We start from the raw sequence: 19,030 nt of genomic DNA, 5'->3' as shown, positions 1-19,030 counted from the left end.
AGAAGAGATTTACCAGAATGTTGCCTGGTATGGAGGGCATAAGCTATGAGGAGCGATTGAATAAACTCGGTTTGTTCTCACTGGAACGAAGGAGGTTGAGGGGCGACCTGATAGAGGTATACAAAATTATGAGGGGCATAGACAGAGTGGATAGTCAGAGGCTTTTTCCCAGGGTAGAGGGGTCAATTACTAGGGGGCATTGGTTTAAGGTGAGAGGGGCAAAGTTTAGAGTAGATGTACGAGGCAAGTTTTTTACGCAGAGGGTAGTGGGTGCCTGGAACTCACTACCGGAGGAGGTAGTGGAGGCAGGGACGATAGGGACATTTAAGGGGCATCTTGACAAATATATGAATAGGATGGGAATAGAAGGATACGGACCCAGGAAGTGTAGAAGATTGTAGTTTAGTCGGGCAGTATGGTCGGCACGGGCTTGGAGGGCCGAAGGGCCTGTTCCTGTGCTGTACATTTCTTTGTTCTTTGTTCTTTTGTTCTCACTTAATTTCCGTTCAATCTGATAAGATCCACAAAACCTAGCTTTTAAAGGTTCACCTATCACTGGTAACAATACTAAAACTTTATCTCCACAGGCAAAGCTACAAACTTTGGATTTCTTGTCCGCTACCCGTTTCATCACATTTTGTGCAACTTTCAAATGTTGTCAAGCCAATTCACCTGCTCTATTTAATCGTTCTCTAAAATTTGACATGTAATCCAATAATTTAATTTCCGACTTCTCACTCACCAATTATTCCTTAATCAATTTAAGTGGTCCTCTTAACTCATGACCAAAAATTACAGTAAGAAGTCTTACAACACCAGGTTAAAGTCCAACAGGTTTGTTTCAAACACTAGCTTTCGGAGCACTGCTCCTTCCTCAGGCATTCACCTGAGGAAGGAGCAGTGCTCTGAAAGCTAGTGTTTGAAACAAACCTGTTGGACTTTAACCTGGTGTTGTAAGACTTCTTAATGTGCTCACCCCAGTCCAAGGCCAGCATCTCCACATCATGGCGACCAAAAATTAGTTCAAAAGGAATAAGTTTGGTTGACTCATTAGGAGCATCCCTAATTGCAAACTGTACAAATGGAATTCCGTTATCACAATTCTCTGGATAATCGTGCCAATAAGCCCTCAACATTGTCTTTAATGTCTGATGCCACCTTTCTAACGCTCCCTGTGATTCTGGATGGTACGCAGTTGATTTAAATTGTTTTATTCCTAAACTCTCCATAACTTCTTTGAATAATCTTGAGGTAAAATTTGATCCTTGATCCAATTGGATTTCTGTGGGTAGTCCATATTTAGTAAAGAATTTAAGTAATTCCTCCACAATCTTTTTAGCTGTAATATTATGTACAGGAATGCCCTCTGGAAACCTAGTAGACACATCCGTTATCGTCAAAAGATATTGATTCCCACTTTTCGTTTTAGGAATTATCCAGTAAGCCTTACTTCAACGCTCGCGACGAGTTAGGCGCTCCTAGCTACCAATCTGTACCAACTTCGAATCCCGCAGGCTCAGAACCCGAACGAAAGGCCATTCGTTTCCCTGACCTGGTGGGCCAGTTCCAAGTTAAGTAACGGCCTGTTAGCTGTAGAAGTAGCTTAGACGTAGAATTTGTACATGAGTAGTGATTACTGTGTATAATAAATGTGCTTTGATTTAAATCTTACTAAGCGGTGTATTGGATTATTGATCATTACTCGGACTTGAACCACGTGGCGGTATCATAAAGATACCTGGCGACTCAAGACCAAAGGTGATAACACAGAGCTATTAATCTAAGGCAAAAGTTAGCAACAGAAGCAGTCCTACGCAATCAATTAGGACCCTTTTAAAAGGTTCCTCAAATGCTGGAATGGGTATTAAGGGCGCTGGTTTTATCACTGCTTGAGATTTCCCTATCACTTGACATGTGTGACATGATTGACAAACTTTAACTACATCTTTATGTAGTCCAGGCCAATAAAAATGTTTTTGTATTTTAGATTGAGTTTTCTTTTTTTATATATAAATGTTTTGTATTGGGTTTTTGAACAAAGTATATTTACCGTTATGTACACAGGATAAGAAACATATACCTATATATCTACACACGTATATAGAAGAGAAGGGCACACAAAACATACAAAGAGAAGAAAACATACAAAGAGAAGAAAATAGTTAATAGTAAAAAAAAAATTTTTAATTAAAAAATAGATTAACTGGCAGGGTATTGTGCACCAGCTCAACAGCAGCAAATCTGTACAGCTGGCAAAATTATTTACAACACATAAGTAGGCGACTGTTTGCAGGAGGGAGAGTGCAGGGTGGATCTTTATTCCCAAATGACCTCCCACTGGTACCTCATGTGCAACTCGCAACACCTTCTTTCTATACCCGACGAGCAATACTACTTGATGAACTTCTGCCCACTTTTCATCCACCTGCATATGTAAAGGTTTCCATTTTCTCATCAAGACATCACTTTTCCGGTAATAACACTCTGGTATACACTCAGATTCCTCTTCCGTGTATGCTTTCTGATACATCCGTTTTATTTCTACATTTTTCTGTTGTAACTCCGCCAATTTTCCTGAACTAAAAATATCCGCCTCATCCTCCACCTGTTCTTTTCCAACCATCTGATCAAAAATCGTTTCTGATAATTGCACTTCACCTTTATCTTCACTCTCTGATTTCTCCTCTTGTCTTAACCTGTGACTTTGCGACCTTGTTACGACACAATCTGGAAAAATCCCAGGATATTCGTCCTTCAGAATTTCAGTTGTCTGATTTTCCACTGGCTTATCCACCATAGTAGGCATCACTCCCGCCTGCGATCCAGTATATAATTACCAAAGATAAACTGCATTCCTGGACAAGATAATTTCTCTATTACTCCTACTACCACTTCACCATTCTTCACTGGACTTTCCCACCTTACCTTATATAATGGAACACTACTCCTCTCACCCTGCATTCCACATATTAGCACCTTATCTGGCAACATTCTTCCCAAACTACATAACTCCTCATCTCTTACCATTGAAGATTGACTAGCTCCCGTATCCCTTAAAATTGTGACTTCTTTATCTGCTCCTCCTGATACACATGAGTAAACTTTACCCACACAAGTAAATTCTTTAAAGAGATCTGGCACCTTCTTATCGATCACCGCTTGATCAGGCTGTACACTCTTTTGTACCTCCTTCTCTTCACTTGGCCTTTCCTCTCCTTATTATCTCCCATCAGATCACCATTACTTTTTCCACTTGAGTATTACCATGTCCCCAGTTTCTATCCCTCACAGGCTGAAACTGATGTCGGAAAGCAAGCTTAGATTTATGAACTAATTCATAATCATCTGCCATTTCTGCTGCTAATCTCGCAGTTTTCGCCTTCTGCTCTTCCACATGAGTTCTTACTACATCAAGAATTGAATTTTTAAACTCTTCCAAAAGCATAATTTCTCTGAGAGCTTCATTCGTTTGGTCTATTTTCAAAGCCCTTATCCACCTATCAAAATCACTCTGTTTGAGCCTTTCAAACTCCATGTATGTTTGACCAAATTATTTCTTTAAATTTCTAAACCTTTGTCTGTAAGCTTCAGGCACTAGTTCATATGCACCTAAGATGGATTTTTTCACCTCCTCACACGTCCCAGATACCTCCTCCGGTAGTGATGCAAACACTTCACTAGCCCTACCTATCAGCTTTGTTTGAATCAGCAATACCCACATGTCCTGTGGCCATTTCATTTGTTCAGCCACCTTTTCAAATGAAATGAAAAAGATTTCCACCACCTTCTCGTCAAACCTTGGCAATGCTTGGACATATTTAAATAGATCCCCACCAATCCTTCGACTTTGACGCTCTTTCTCACTATCCTCATCACTATCATCCAACTATACGTTTCCCTTTATGTCTGCCAATTTTAACTGACTGTCATGTTTCAAGGTCATTTTCTGAAGTTCAAACTCTCTCTTTTTATCATTTTCCCTGAAAAATTCCCTGTATCTCCCTTTCTCTTTCTTTTTGTTCTGCTAGGACTATTCTTTCTTTTCTCCTTTCTTCACCCTCCTTTTCTTTTTCCTCTTTCTCTCTTTCTTTTTCCTCTCTTTTGTATTCAAGCTGCTTTAATTCTTCCTCATGTTCCATTTGTTTAATTTGTAACTTTTTTTGCCATTTCCAATGAGTCAAACTGTATCTCAGGCAACTTTAAATGCTTAGCCACCGTCATAATTACCTCATCTTTTCGCATTTTGTCAGGTAATGTTAACTGCAATGATTTTGCCAAATCTAACAGTCTGCTTTTAGTCTCCGTAAGTTACTGCGTGTGACCGTCTCCACCCCCAAAAACTTCAGAGCCTCTGAAAGAACCATTGTCCACAACCCACTCCCCACTTAACCTATACTACCACACCTGATAAGCAACCACAATATGCTCACCCTTCACTGTCTTTAATTCACTAAGCCAATCCAATAGATAGACATTTATCCCGGATGAGCCCCCAATTTGTTATGGAGCCAGGGTTTAGAGAACCCCAAAGTGTATCATGGAGTTCACCTGACCCACAACTTTTAATAGATTGTGGTATAGGGAGCACACGGCCCACTCTACAGGTATGGTACAGGAGAAATCGAAAAATATTTTTTAAAGCAAAACAATGTTTATTCTGTGAACTCAAGTTAACCTTTTTAAAACATACAGTGAACACCTTAGCAACCATCAATTCAAATACAACCCCCAATGAATACAACACTAAGTAATCCTTAATAACTTCCCAAACAACATCCAGAAGACAAAATAAACATCTTTTAACAGAAGCACATTAGGTTTACATTCACTACTGAGAACATTTAAAATTCTGAATTCACCAAATGATCAAGTCTTTTGATGGCAGAGAGATCAACAGTACATCTGCTTGGTCTGGCTTCAGCACCAACACTGAAAACAAAACTAAAACACACCCTGCAGCAGCAAACAGCCTAAACCGAAAGTAAAAGCTGACAGACAGCCCAGCTCCACCCACACTCTGACATCACTGATAAACACCCATTTCGTAAGGGTACATTTTTTAAATACCCATTTCTTAAAGGCACTCTCACATGACAATATACATGTTAGACTTCAGTATAAACTATTTATTGACTCAGAGCATGTGCCACAATTCAGTCGACTGCTAACCCAGAATTGTACCCTAAAGGTTGAAAAACCAAAGACGGCACATGGTACATTCTAGTATGGAGCAAGATCACTACCTCAATCCCTGAAATATGTTGGGTGGGATTCTCCGTTGGCTGATGCTGAAACTGCAAAACGGGATTGGGCGGAGAATAGGTTCCGACGCCAAAATTGCGACGGGCGCCGATTTGACGCAAATCGCGATTCTCCCTCACCTCGATAGTGGCATCAGTGTGTTCTGGAACGTGTGTACAATAAATACCATTTGCATGTCATTAGCTGGCCCGACCCAGTATTTTCTGGACCTCTGCGATTATCCGATGGGCCGAGTTTCCGGCGGTGTGGTTCACTTTTGCTTTTAAAAATCATGAAACCGACGTCTTGGCTGATGAGGGAGAGAGAGGAGGTAGGACACAGAGAGGCATGACTGTGGGCTGCGGGGCTGGACACTGGCTGGGGTGGGGGGGAGCCCTGCCTGGGCCGGGGGTCCGCGGTGTTGGGAGAAGCGCCGAGTGGCCGGGATGACCCGCCCCCATGGGACTGAGGCGGTGTCCAGACATGGGTCGCCATTGCTGCGGCCTGCAAGGCAGCCATCTTGTTGCGCACCCCACTGACCATCCACCTTGGTCCCTGATTCTGAGAGTGACACCGGCCGTATATGCCCAGGCAGCTCAATGCAACCATTTCAACCTGGACCAAGCCCACCAGAATGCCCGGGAAGCAGGGTTTGCCACCATGGATGGGATGCCCCGGCTCCAGGGGATGATCGATGGGATGCATGTCCCCCTACGAGCACCTGCAAATAACAGGCCACTCCACACAAACTGCAAGGGGTTCCACTCAATGAATGTGCAGCTGATATGTGATCATCAGCTGCACATCATGCATGTCTGCTGCCGATACCTGAACAGTGTGCACGACGCCTTCATCCTGACACACTTGACGATTCCTGACATGTTCGAAATTCTCCCTCCCGTACAACACAGCAGAAGGGTGATGTGCTGGAGGAAAAGGAGGAACGTCAGGCCTCATCTGACAAGGAGAATGCAGGGGAGGACAAGGATGGGCTGGACATGGAGCCCAGGCAGGCAAGGGAGGCCGCAAGACATTTGCGCCAGAGCCCACGGGACGTTCTGATTGCCTCCAGGTTCATAAACTAGGGGTGGGGACTGGCCAGGGGCACGGACATCGCATCCCAATGCCACCCCCCATCCCCGCCTGCAACCCCTGCTGTGCTACCTACCTTCCGCACAACAGGGTGCGAGCCCTGTGGTGGCAGTAACAGCTGGTATGGTCCCCCACCAGTGCCACGCGGTGACAGGCAGATGTGTGCCACGGTTTCCCACCTCATCCGGAGTCTCCTCCTCCATTCCCGGTCCGTGAGGTCCTGGTCTGACTGCCGGGGCCGGTTCACACAGGGCGCCCTCGGGTGCCTCCGTTGCCGTGGGGCCGCGACGTCCTCCTCCCCCTCCTCGTCTTGTCTGTCAGGTGTCCCTCCAGCCTGGCCGGCTGCCGCCTGCCTCTCTGCGGCAGCCTGCGCCGCCTCTCTGGAACGCTTCTCCTCCTCATCCAGGGCAACATAGACATTAGCGGCTGCCGCCACGGCGGCCAACATCGCTGGCTGACCGGAAAACATGACGGCCTGGTGTGGGGGGGGGAGGGAAACGACGACATGTCATCATTGCCCATACCCCCTCCTCCCCCCAGCCAGGTGGCATGGACTGCATGGGTCCAACTGTTGGAGGCTGGCACCTGGCCAGGTGGACCAACTCACTTGCCCTCGCACCCACCCTCCCCGGCACGGGCAACCCCATCCTCCTCCCCGGCACGGACCGCCCCATCCCCCCTCCCCGGCACGGACCCCCCATCCCCCCTCCCCGGCACAGACCCCCCCATCCTGCTCCCCGGCACGGACCACCCCATCCTCCTCCCCGGCACGGACACCCCCATCCCCCCTCCCCGGCACAGACCCCCCCCACCTCCCCTCGCCGGCACGGACCCCCCATCCTCCTTCCCGGCACGGATCACCCCCCATCCTCCTCCCCGGCATGGACCCCCCCCCATCCTCCTCCCCGGCACGGACCCTGTCCCCCCATCCCCCTCCCCGGCACGGACAACCCCATCCTCCTCCCCGGCACGGTCCCCCCCATCCTCCTCCCCGGCAGGGACCCCCCCATCCTCCCTCCCCGGCATGGACCCCCCCCATTCTCCTCACCGGTACGGACCCCGTCCCCCCATCCCCCTCCCCGGCACGGACCCCCCATCCTCCCTCCCCGGCACGGACCCCCCATCCTCCTTCCCGGCACGGACTCCCCCATTCCCCCCTCCCCGGCATGGACCCCCCCATCCTCCTCCCCGGCACGGACCCCCCCATTCCCCCCTTCCCGGCACGGACCCCCCATCCTCCTCCCCGGCATGGACCCCCCCCATCCTCCTCCCCGGCATGGAGCAGCCATCCTCCCTCCCCGGCACGGACCCCCCCCCCCCCATCCCCCTCACCAGAACGGACACCCCCATCCTCCTTCCCCGGCACGGACCCCCCCATCCTCCTCCCCGGCACGGACCCCCCCATCCCCCCTCCCCGGCACGGACCCCCCCATCCTCCTCCCCGGCACGGACACCCCCCCATCCCCCCTCCCCGGCATGGACTCCCCCATCCCCCTTCCCGGCACGGACCCTCCCATCCTCCTCCCCGGCACGGATGCCCCCATTCCCCCTCCCCGGCACGGACCCCCCCATCCTCCTCCCCGGCACGGACACCCCCCCATCTCCCCTCCCCGGCATGGACTCCCCAATCCCCCTCCCCGGCACGGACCCTCCCATCCTCCTCCCCGGCACGGATGCCCCAATCCTCCTCCCCGGCACAGACCACCCCATCCTCCCTCCTCGGCACGGACCCCCCCATCCTCTTCCCCGGCACGGAGCCCGTCCGCCCATCCCCCTCCCCGGCACGGACCCCCCGATCCTCCTCCCCGGCACGGACCCCCCCATCCTCCTCCCCGGCACGGACCCCCCCATCCTCCTCCCTGGCACGGTCCCCGTCCCCCCATCCCCCTCCCCGGCACGGACCCCCCCATCCTCCCTCCCCGGCACGGACACCCCCATCCTCCTCCCTGGCACGGACCCCCCCATCCCCCCTCCCCGGCACAGAACCCCCCATCCCCCCTCCCCAGCACGGACCGCCCCATCCTCCTCCCCGGCACGGACTCCCCCATCCTCCTCCCCGGCACGGACCCCCCCATCCTCCCTCCCCGGCACGGACCCCCCCCATCCCCCTCCCCGGCACGGACCCCCCCCCCCATCCTCCCTCCAAGACATGGAACCCCCATCCCCCTCCCCGGCACGGACCCCCCCATCCCCCACCCCGGCACGGACCCCCCCATCCTCCCTCCTCGGCACGCAACCCCCCTCCCGGCGCTCCCCCGGAGACCAGCCCACTCTAACCACCCCCCCACCCCCCGCCACACACACACACACACACACAAAACCCTAGACACACCGACACACCTCTCCCACACATTCAGACTGCGGCCACGCCATCGCCTGTCCAGCGGCCAACCCCCCAGGCCGTCACCCACCTCCACGCTGGTCGGCGTAAACCTTGAGCACAGGTTGACGTCGATTAAAAGGCGGTTTGATTTACGCCGACGTGACCCGTCATCACGTCGACGGGACTTCGGCCCATCCGGACGGGAGAATATCGGGAGGCCCAAAATCGATTGCCTTGCGCCCGCCCGTGCCATTCTCTGAGGTCTGCGGCGCCATTGACGCCCCGCCGACTTTTCTCCCTTCGGAGACTTCGGCGGGCGGCGGGGCGGAATTCACGGTGGCCAACGGCCATTCTCCGACCCGGCGGGGGGCGGCGAATGACGCCCCAGTTCGTCAAATTGATTGATCTCACTTTCAAACATATGGCGCGATCGAGGGCACGGCGAGGCCGTCACCGCTATAAATGTTAATTGGACCACTTAAAGAGGGCCCATGGGCTATAGTCCCACCGGCTGATTCACCGGGACTGCGCTCGCCAGCCCCCCACCTAACAAGGGACAGCAGCACGATTCTGTACAGCCAACCCACACAGATCATAGTCATGCCACTGAAGAGACCAGCCCCACGATTCAGGGATAATAATAATATAATCTTTGTTAGTGTCATAAGTAGGCTTACATTAACACTGCAATGAAATTACTGTGAAAATCCCCTAGTCGCCACATTCCAGCGCCTGTTTGGGTACACAGGGGGGATTCAAAATGTGTAATTCACCTAACCAGCACGTCTTTTGGGACTGTGGGAGGAAACCGGAGCACCCGTAGGAAACCCAGGCAGACACGGGGAGAATGTGCAGACACCGCACAGACAATGACCCAAGCCGACCTGGCAAGACTTTGGACATGGTCAAAATCAGACGGGGTGCCCTGTTCCCCCAAGGGCTCTCAGGGTAATTCACAGGGCAGCCAGTGCCAGCTAGGAGGAAGTGAAAGCGGCTGTCAGCTTGTGGATCGTCACCGGGAAGACTGGAACCCACTGCCGTAAGAAGGTTAACGACCTTCACTGGGTATCACAGGTGAGTTGGCACCAGCCTCCTGGCACCGACCCGCCACCCCCGACGACTCCACATTCAAAGAGCACACCTGGATGCAACGGTAGAACACAGAAGACTAAGCAGGTTGAGGATCACTGTGATGGCTCGGTGGGGGGGAGCGTGGTTAGGGTAAGGGGTTGAGGGTGCAATGAAGTGGGTGAGGGGTGGAGGGAAGTGCTGTGAAGAGTGGGAAAGGTGGAGTGACACCATTGGATGATTGGGGCAGTTGGGGACACATATGTACAGCATTAAAAAACATTGCACTCGATACATATGACGCCTCTGGCACTTTCTTCCACAATGCGGGCCAAGCTCCAATACCCGACCCCAGCTCTCTGGGCATGGAGGCCCTGGATGCCTCTTCCATGAGCACCCCACCCCCCACTCCCCGCCAGCCCCAGACACACCATGTGCAGGTGATGGGTGTCAGTAGACAGGCATGAGTCAGACTGTGGCATAGATTGAGTGGAGCCTGCGCAAAGCTCCCAGCAAGCTATCATTACCTCTGCCTTCAACAATGACCTGCTGGCAGCGTTGGCAAAGATCCACTGCCCTGGAGTGATGTTACACAGACCCTGGGAGGGTGGAATATGGTGGGGTGGGAGAGGAATGGTGGGGAAGGGGAGGTGAAGAGAGAAAAATGAAATGAAAAATGAAAATTGTTTATTGTCACAAGTAGGCTTCAAATGAAATTACTGTGAAAAGCCCCTAGTCACCACATTCTGGCGCCTGTTCGGGGAGGGAGGGAGAGGAGAGGAAGGGGGAAGAGGGGGAGGGGAAGGCTTAGGGTTGGGTGTGGCAAGAGGAGAGCGGGGGAGAGGCGGGAGGGGGAATGATGTAAGAGGCCGCATCCTATGTGACGATGAGGGCCTCCCTGACCCTCCCGGCGTCCAGACCCTCGCCACCTGACCCCCATACTCTGGTTCAGCTCTCTCTGGGCTTGTCCTCCAGCCCCTCTTGGTCCGGCACCTCCTCATCCTCCTTCGCCTTCTCCTTGGAGGTAGCGACATGTGTGGTGATACGCATATGCAAAGCAGTGTATATAATTGGATGCATGACCTCTGATCAGAAGGTGGGGATGGTTATCCACCATGTGAGTCCACAGGTGGCAATTGGTAGTAAGTTGTACTAGAGGATAGTCGCATTAGAAGCAGTTCCAGAAGAATTCACTTATTCATTATCGTTTGTATTATAGTTCGTTAGTTATCTTTCCACGTTCACTTTGTTAATAAACTATCTTACCAGTCAAAGAACTAGGTGTTCTGTGTGCATCTTTACCATGGCCATAACACAGAACATAATGTGGTACCAAGTGTGTAGAACAATTGACGATAACTATGGAGAAGACAGGACGAAATGGGTTGAAGAAAGAAAAAAGAAAATTCTTCCACCTACCTGGTAAACTACCTCAGCTGGAATTCAACGCACGGAAAGACTGAAGTTAGAGATGGAAAGTGTGAATGCACCTCACCAGCTTCAATCATCAATAGTGTAGACGAGAATTGCCGTGTATTTAAGCAGCAATTCAAGCCCTATGTTACAGCCCTGGCCTGCAGACATAGCCTGATGAGAGGCGTATTGTGTTGTGGCTCACGGTAGCAGGTCCTCAAGCCATCAAAATTTACAATCCTTTGCGTTCAAAAGCTAGTCAGAAAACAAAACCTTTGATGAAGTAATAAAATACTTTTATCACCATTGCTCCCCAATGTGGTAGTATGTATTGGGGGTCATGTGGGACTGGAAGCCCTAATGTCATTGGCTGACAGATCCCGGGTCCTGGTTGGCCGTTGACCTCATACTCCGCCCTGAAGGCGAAGTATAAGAAGCCGGTGCCTTCCCCCGCATGCCAGTTTACTATCGGGCTGCTGGGGAACAGACACGCTTAATAAATTGTGGCGCACAAAGACTCCATGAGACAAACAGAGTGAAGTCGATGCCTCATCGACTTCACTCTGTTTGTCTCACGGAGTCTTTGTACGCCACAATCGAAAAGAAATGAAACATTCGAGCGGTATATCTTTCACACACCCACACAGAAGGTGGGCGAATCTTTCGATAGTTTTCTAACCGACTGACGGTTGAAGGCGTGGTCGTGCAATTTTAGTACATTAAAGTCGTCGATGATCTGCGATCTGATAGTGCTCGGGATATTGGATGATAAGGTTCGTGAGAGGCTATTGAGGGAAGAAGAGATTAAATTAGAAAACGCTGTCAAGATTTGTCATGCAATGAAGCTAGCAGATTACTACGCTCAACCTGAAACATTTTGGCGCCAACATGGAAGAAGAAATCAGCGCCATAAGCTTAGTGACGCATTCCAATAAGTAACGTGGTCCCAGTGCGATCGACCATTATAATCTGCTGGCTCGGATCCGCCATTTTGTGCTTGCAATGCGTCAAACGGCATGGGCCACGATAATATCCTGCGTGTGAGAAGGTGTGTTCAAAGTGTGGCAGAACAAATCACTTTGCGAGACAATGTTTTTCACATCCAACAATGGACCAAACAGGATCAGTCAACGTGAACTGGAGTGAGAGCCAACCTTATCAATTTATTAGAATTGAACGGGCTGTGAGTTAAACCAAAAGTCGTCAATCAAACAAGACAACTGAAAGACTACAATGGGAATGAGATTGCAACATTGGGAGTATGAGAGCTCGAAGCATGGATACGCAACAGAAGCCAAATCATACTATTTCCCATTGTGGTCGCAGAATGCGAGTCTATCATAGGAGCGGAAGTGTGTGAGGCACTTGAGCTCATTGAGCAGCTGTACATTCCAGACAGCACTGTGACTGAGGATGAATGCAAATGGCAACGAGGTGATGAAATGGAGGAGCCAAAAGGAATTCTAGAATTCTGGTTGACAGTCTTCAAAACTGTGGGTTTGCTCAGTGACGTGATACAGGAGCATGATGAGCCTATCTTGAAGCATTTACAAAGCTTAAAAGTGAAATTTTCAGATCCTAGAAAGCCAATGAGTTTTACTCTGGAGTTTAGGTTTGAGCTAAATGAGTGTTTCACAAATGAAGCAGTGACAAAAACATCCAAGATGAAGCCTGATGAGTCAGGTTTTTTTTACTTTGATGAACCGGAAATCACGGGATGCACAGGGTGCCAGGTCGACTGGAAGAAAGGAAAAACCATCACTTTGAAAATCATTAAAATGCAGCAGAAGCATAAGGGTCAGTGCACTGGAGAACACTACGAAAACTGTACCAAATTATTTTTTCATCAAGTTTTTTAGATGTCTTGCAGTTCCAGAGGATGGGGAACTGGATGAAGGTTCTGCAGCAAGATCCGTTGCTGACTTCAAAATTGGTCACTTCTTGCAGGAACACATAATTCCACGAGCAAAGTTATACTTCACAGGAGAAGCTATTGCGGACGATGATGATGATTATGATGATGATGATGAGGAAAGTGAAAAGCGGATGATGAGCCAGAGGAGGAAGAGCATGAAAGGTTATTTAGCTTATTTGACATTAGTGAAGAGATGATAACAAGAAGCATCCAATCAATGCAGGAGAACGATGAGTGTGAAAGCTCTAAGATGGAGTGTGCAGAGGTTGAAAGTAATAATAATAATAATCTTTATTATTGTCACAAGTCGGCTTACATTAACACTGCAATGAAGTTACTGTAATAAATCCTCTAGTCGCCACAGTCCGGCGCCTGTTCGGGTACACAGAGGGAGAATTCAGAATCTCCAATTCACCTAACAGTACGTCTTTCAAGACTTGTGGGAGGAAACCGGAGCAGCCGGAGGAAGCGCACGCAGACAAAGAGAGAACCGCACAGACTTCCCAAGACGGGAAGCAAACCTGGGACCCTGATGCTGTGAAGCAACAGTGCCAACCACTGTGCAAGTGAGAATGCAACAGCAGACAAATTAGCTGAGGGCAAATCAACTGAGAACAACCAACTGATAACTGAAGAAATAAACTCCACTTTGGAGAAGTTGGCTCCGGGGAAGTACGGTGAATTATCCTATGCCAACGGAATGGTTCCTGCAGTGGATTGCCAAGTATTCTAAGCCTGTCCACCAAAAAACCTGCAGGAAGAACAGATGGATACATCTTCGTGCAGTTCTCCAGCAACAGGCGAAGCATGTATCATTCTATCAGATGAGGATGAGCCACTAATTCAGACTAAAACATAAAGTGAAGAAGTAATGCCTACAGTTTAGGACATTGATCCAGCTACGATACAATAATGCGAGGGTTTGCAGATCATTACTGAAGTTGCAAACCTGCCTACAACTTCAAAAGCATCCAAAAGTATGCTGACATTGGATGCCTCACCAATTGATGGGCATACAGTACAACATTCAAGGATAAGCATCATGGATCAACCAAAATTCCGCAATCCAGCAAAGGCTCCAGAATTAGCCATTATAGCAGAAGAGCCAGAAACAGCTGTCACAGCAGAAGATCCAGAATCAGCTATTACAGCAGAAGATTTAGAAACAGCTACGACAGCAGAACATCCATAAACAGCCATTAAAGCAGAAGATCCAGAAAAAACTACTGCAGCAGAAGTTCCAGAAACAGCTATTACAGCAGAAGACCCAGAAACAGATACTACAGCAAAAGATCGAGAAACAGCTACGACAGCAGAATATCCAGAAACAGCTATTATAGCAGAAGGTCCATAAACAGCTGTTACAGCAGAAGATTTAGAAACAGCTACTACAGCAGAAGATCCAGAAACTGATATAACAGCAGAAGATCCAGAACCAGCAACTGCAGCAGAAGATCCAGATACAGTTACGTCTGCAGAATATCCAGAAACAGATAATAGAGCAGAAGATCAGGAAACAGCTATTTCAGCAGATGGTCCAGAAACAGCTATTAGAGTAAAAGATCTAGAAACAGCTATTCCAGCAGAAGTTCCAGAAGCAGATACAACAGCAGAAGATCCAGAAACAGCTATTACAGCAGAATATCCAGAAACAGCTACTACAGCAGAAGACCCAGAAACAGCTACTACAGCAGAATATCCAGATGCAGATACGACAGCAGAAGACCCAGAAAGAACTACTACAGCAGAAGATCCAGAAACAGCTATTACAGCAGAAGATACAGAAACAGATATTACAGCAGAATATCCAGAACCAGCTACTACAGCAGAATATCCAGAAACAGCTATTACAGCAGAAGATACAGAAACAGATATTACAGCAGACGATCCAGAAACAGCTATTACAGCAGAAGATCCAGAAACAGATACTACAGCAGAAGATCCAGAAACAGCTTAAATAGAATAATATCCAGAAACAGATACTACAGCAGAAGACCTAGAATCAGCTACTACAGCAGAATATCCAGAAATAGATACTACAGCAGAAGACCCAGAAAGAGCTACTACAGCAGAAGACCCAGAAAGAGCTACTACAGCAGAATATCCAGAAAGAGCTACTACAGCAGAATATCCAGAAACTGATACTACAGCAGAATATCCGGAAACAGCTACTACAGCAGAATATCCGGAAACAGGTACTACAGCAGAAGATCCAGAAACAGCTACGACAGCAGAAGATCCAGAAACAGCTACTACAGCAGAATATCCAGAAACAGCTACCAGAGCAGAATATCCAGATGCAGATACTACAGCAGAATATCCAGAAACAGATCTACAGCAGAAGATCCAGAAACAGCTTAAACAGAATAATATCCAGAAAGAGCTACTACAGCAGAAGACCTAGAAACAGATACTACAGCAGAAGATACAGAAACAGCTTAAACAGAATATCCAGAAACAGCTACTACAGCAGAAGATCCAGAAACAGATACTACAGCAGAAGATACAGAAACAGCTTAAACAGAATATCCAGAAACAGCTACTACAGCAGAATATCCAGAAACAGCTATTACAGCAGAATATCCAGCAACAGCTATTATAGCAGAAGGTCCATAAACAGCTGTTACAGCAGAAGATTTAGAAACAGCTACTACAGCAGAAGATCCAGAAACTGATATAACAGCAGAAGATCCAGAACCAGCAACTGCAGCAGAAGATCCAGATACAGTTACGTCTGCAGAATATCCAGAAACAGATAATAGAGCAGAAGATCAGGAAACAGCTATTTCAGCAGATGGTCCAGAAACAGCTATTAGAGTAAAAGATCTAGAAACAGCTATTCCAGTAGACGTTCCAGATCCCAGATGCAACAGCAGAAGATCCAGAAACAGCTATTACAGCAGAATATCCAGAAACAGCTACTACAGCAGAAGACCCAGAAACAGCTACTACAGCAGAATATCCAGATGCAGATACGACAGCAGAAGACCCAGAAAGAACTACTACAGCAGAATATCCAGAAACAGCTATTACAGCAGCAGATCCAGAAACAGCTATTACAGCAGAAGATACAGAAACAGATATTACAGCAGACGATCCAAAAACAGCTATTACAGCAGAAGATCCAGAAACAGATACTACAGCAGAAGATCCAGAAACAGCTTAAATAGAATAATATCCAGAAACAGATGCTACAGCAGAAGACCCAGAAAGAGCTACTACAGCAGAATATCCAGAAAGAGCTACTACAGCAGAATATCCAGAAACAGCTATTATAGCAGAATATCCAGAAACTGATACTACAGCAGAATATCCGGAAACAGCTACTACAGCAGAATACCCGGAAACAGGTACTACAGCAGAAGATCCAGAAACAGCTACGACAGCAGAAGATCCAGAAACAGCTACTACAGCAGAATATCCAGAAACAGCTACCAGAGTAGAATATCCAGATGCAGATACTACAGCAGAATATCCAGAAACAGATCTACAGCAGAAGATCCAGAAACAGCTTAAACAGAATAATATCCAGAAAGAGCTACTACAGCAGAAGACCTAGAATCAGCTACTACAGCAGAATATCCAGAAACAGCTACTACAGCAGACGATCCAGAAACAGCTACTACAGCAGAAGATCCAGAAACAGATACTACAGCAGAAGATACAGAAACAGCTTAAACAGAATATCCAGAAACAGCTACTACAGCAGACGATCCAGAAACAGATACTACAGCAGAAGATCCAGAAACAGCTACGACAGCAGAAGATCCAGAAACAGCTACTACAGCAGAATATCCAGAAACAGATACTACAGCAGAATATCCAGAAACAGATATTATAGCAGAAGACCCAGAAACAGCTACTACAGCAGACGATCCAGAAACAGCTACTACAGCAGACGATACAGAAACAGATATTACAGCAGAAGATCCAGAAACAGCTACTACAGCAGAATATCCAGAAACAGCTATTATAGCAGAATATCCAGAAACTGATACTACAGCAGAATATCCAGAAACAGATACTACAGCAGAATATCCAGAAACAGATGCTACAGCAGAAGACCCAGAAAGAGCTATTACAGCAGACGATCCAGAAACAGCTACTACAGCAGAAGACCCAGAAAGAGCTACTACAGCAGAATATCCAGAAACAGCTACTACAGCAGAAGACCCAGAAAGAGCTACTACAGCAGAATATCCAGAAACAGCTATTATAGCAGAATATCCAGAAACTGATACTACAGCAGAAGACCCAGAAACAGCTACTACAGCAGAAGATCCAAAAACAGCTACCAGAGCAGAATATCCAGATGCAGATACTACAGCAGAATATCCAGAAACAGATACTACAGCAGACGATACAGAAACAGATACTACAGCAAGATATCCAGATGCAGAGACTACAGCAGAATATCCAGAAACAGCTACTACAGCAGAATATCCAGAAACAGATACTACAGCAGAATATCCAGAAACAGATATTATAGCAGAAGACCCAGAAACAGCGAATACAGCAGAATATCCAGAACCGGCTACTACAGCAGAATATCCAGAAAAAGCTACTACAGCAGAAGATCCAGAAACAGCTATTACAGCAGAAGATACAGAAACAGATACTACAGCAGAATACCCAGAAACAGCTATTACAGCAGAAGATACAGAAACAGATATTACAGCAGATCTAGAAACAGCTAATACAGCAGAATATCCAGAAACAGATACTACAGCAGAAGATCCAGAAACAGATGCTACAGCAGAAGATCCAGAAACAGCTTAAACAGAATAATATCCAGAAACAGCTTAAATAAAATAATATCCAGAAACAGATGCTACAGCAGAAGACCTAGAATCAGCTACTACAGCAGAAGATCCAGAAATAGATACTACAGCAGAAGACCCAGAATCAGCTACTGCAGCTGAAGACCCAGAAAGAGCTACTACAGCAGAATATCCGGAAATAGATACTACAGCAGAAGACCCAGAAAGAGTTACTACAGCAGAATATCCGGAAACAGCTACTACAGCAGAAGACCCAGAAAGAGCTACTACAGCAGAATATCCAGAAACAGCTACTACAGCAGAAGACCCAGAAAGAGCTACTACAGCAGAATATCCAGAAACAGCTATTAAAGCAGAATATCCAGAAACAGCTATTATAGCAGAATATCCAGAAACTGATACTACAGCAGAATATCCAGAAACAGATACTACAGCAGAAGACCCAGAAACAGCTTAAACAGAATAATATCCAGAAACAGCTTAAATAGAATAATATCCAGAAACAGATGCTACAGCAGAAGACCTAGAATCAGCTACTACAGCAGAATATCCGGAAACAGCTACTACAGCAGACGATCCAGAAACGGCTATTACAGCAGAAGACCCAGAAAGAGCTACTACAGCAGAATATCCAGAAACAGCTATTATAGCAGAAGATCCGGAAACAGATACTACAGCAGACGATCCAGAAACAGCTATTACAGCAGACGATCCAGAAACAGATACTACAGCAGAAGATACAGAAACAGCTTAAACAGAATAATATCCAGAAACAGCTTAAATAGAATAATATCCAGAAACAGCTATTATAGCAGAAGATCCAGAAACAGCTACTACAGCAGAAGATCCAGGAACAGATATTACAGCAGAAGATCCCGAAACAGATACTACAGCAGACGATCCAGAAACAGCTATTACAGCAGAAGATCCAGAAACAGATACTACAGCAGAATATCCAGAAACAGCTACTATAGCAGAATATCCGGAAACAGCTACTACAGCAGAAGACCCAGAAAGAGCTACTACAGCAGAATATCCAGAAACAGCTACTACAGCAGAAGACCCAGAAAGAGCTACTACAGCAGAATATCCAGAAACAGCTATTAAAGCAGAATATCCAGAAACAGCTATTATAGCAGAATATCCAGAAACTGATACTACAGCAGAATATCCAGAAACAGATACTACAGCAGAATA

The 19,030-nt window shown here is 47.5% G+C and overlaps 1 pseudogene; it reads left to right on the top strand.

Annotated features, from left to right (window-relative positions):
- The window catches only part of LOC140385951 (nucleosome assembly protein 1-like 1-A), a 37,926-nt pseudogene extending 24,341 nt beyond the window's left edge, over positions 1-13,585 (top strand).
- The last annotated feature ends 5,445 nt before the right edge of the window (positions 13,586-19,030 follow it).

This window comes from Scyliorhinus torazame, chromosome 11 (assembly GCF_047496885.1).
Source record: "Scyliorhinus torazame isolate Kashiwa2021f chromosome 11, sScyTor2.1, whole genome shotgun sequence".
NCBI lineage: Eukaryota > Metazoa > Chordata > Chondrichthyes > Carcharhiniformes > Scyliorhinidae > Scyliorhinus > Scyliorhinus torazame.
This window is presented reverse-complemented; position numbering and strand designations above follow the sequence as displayed.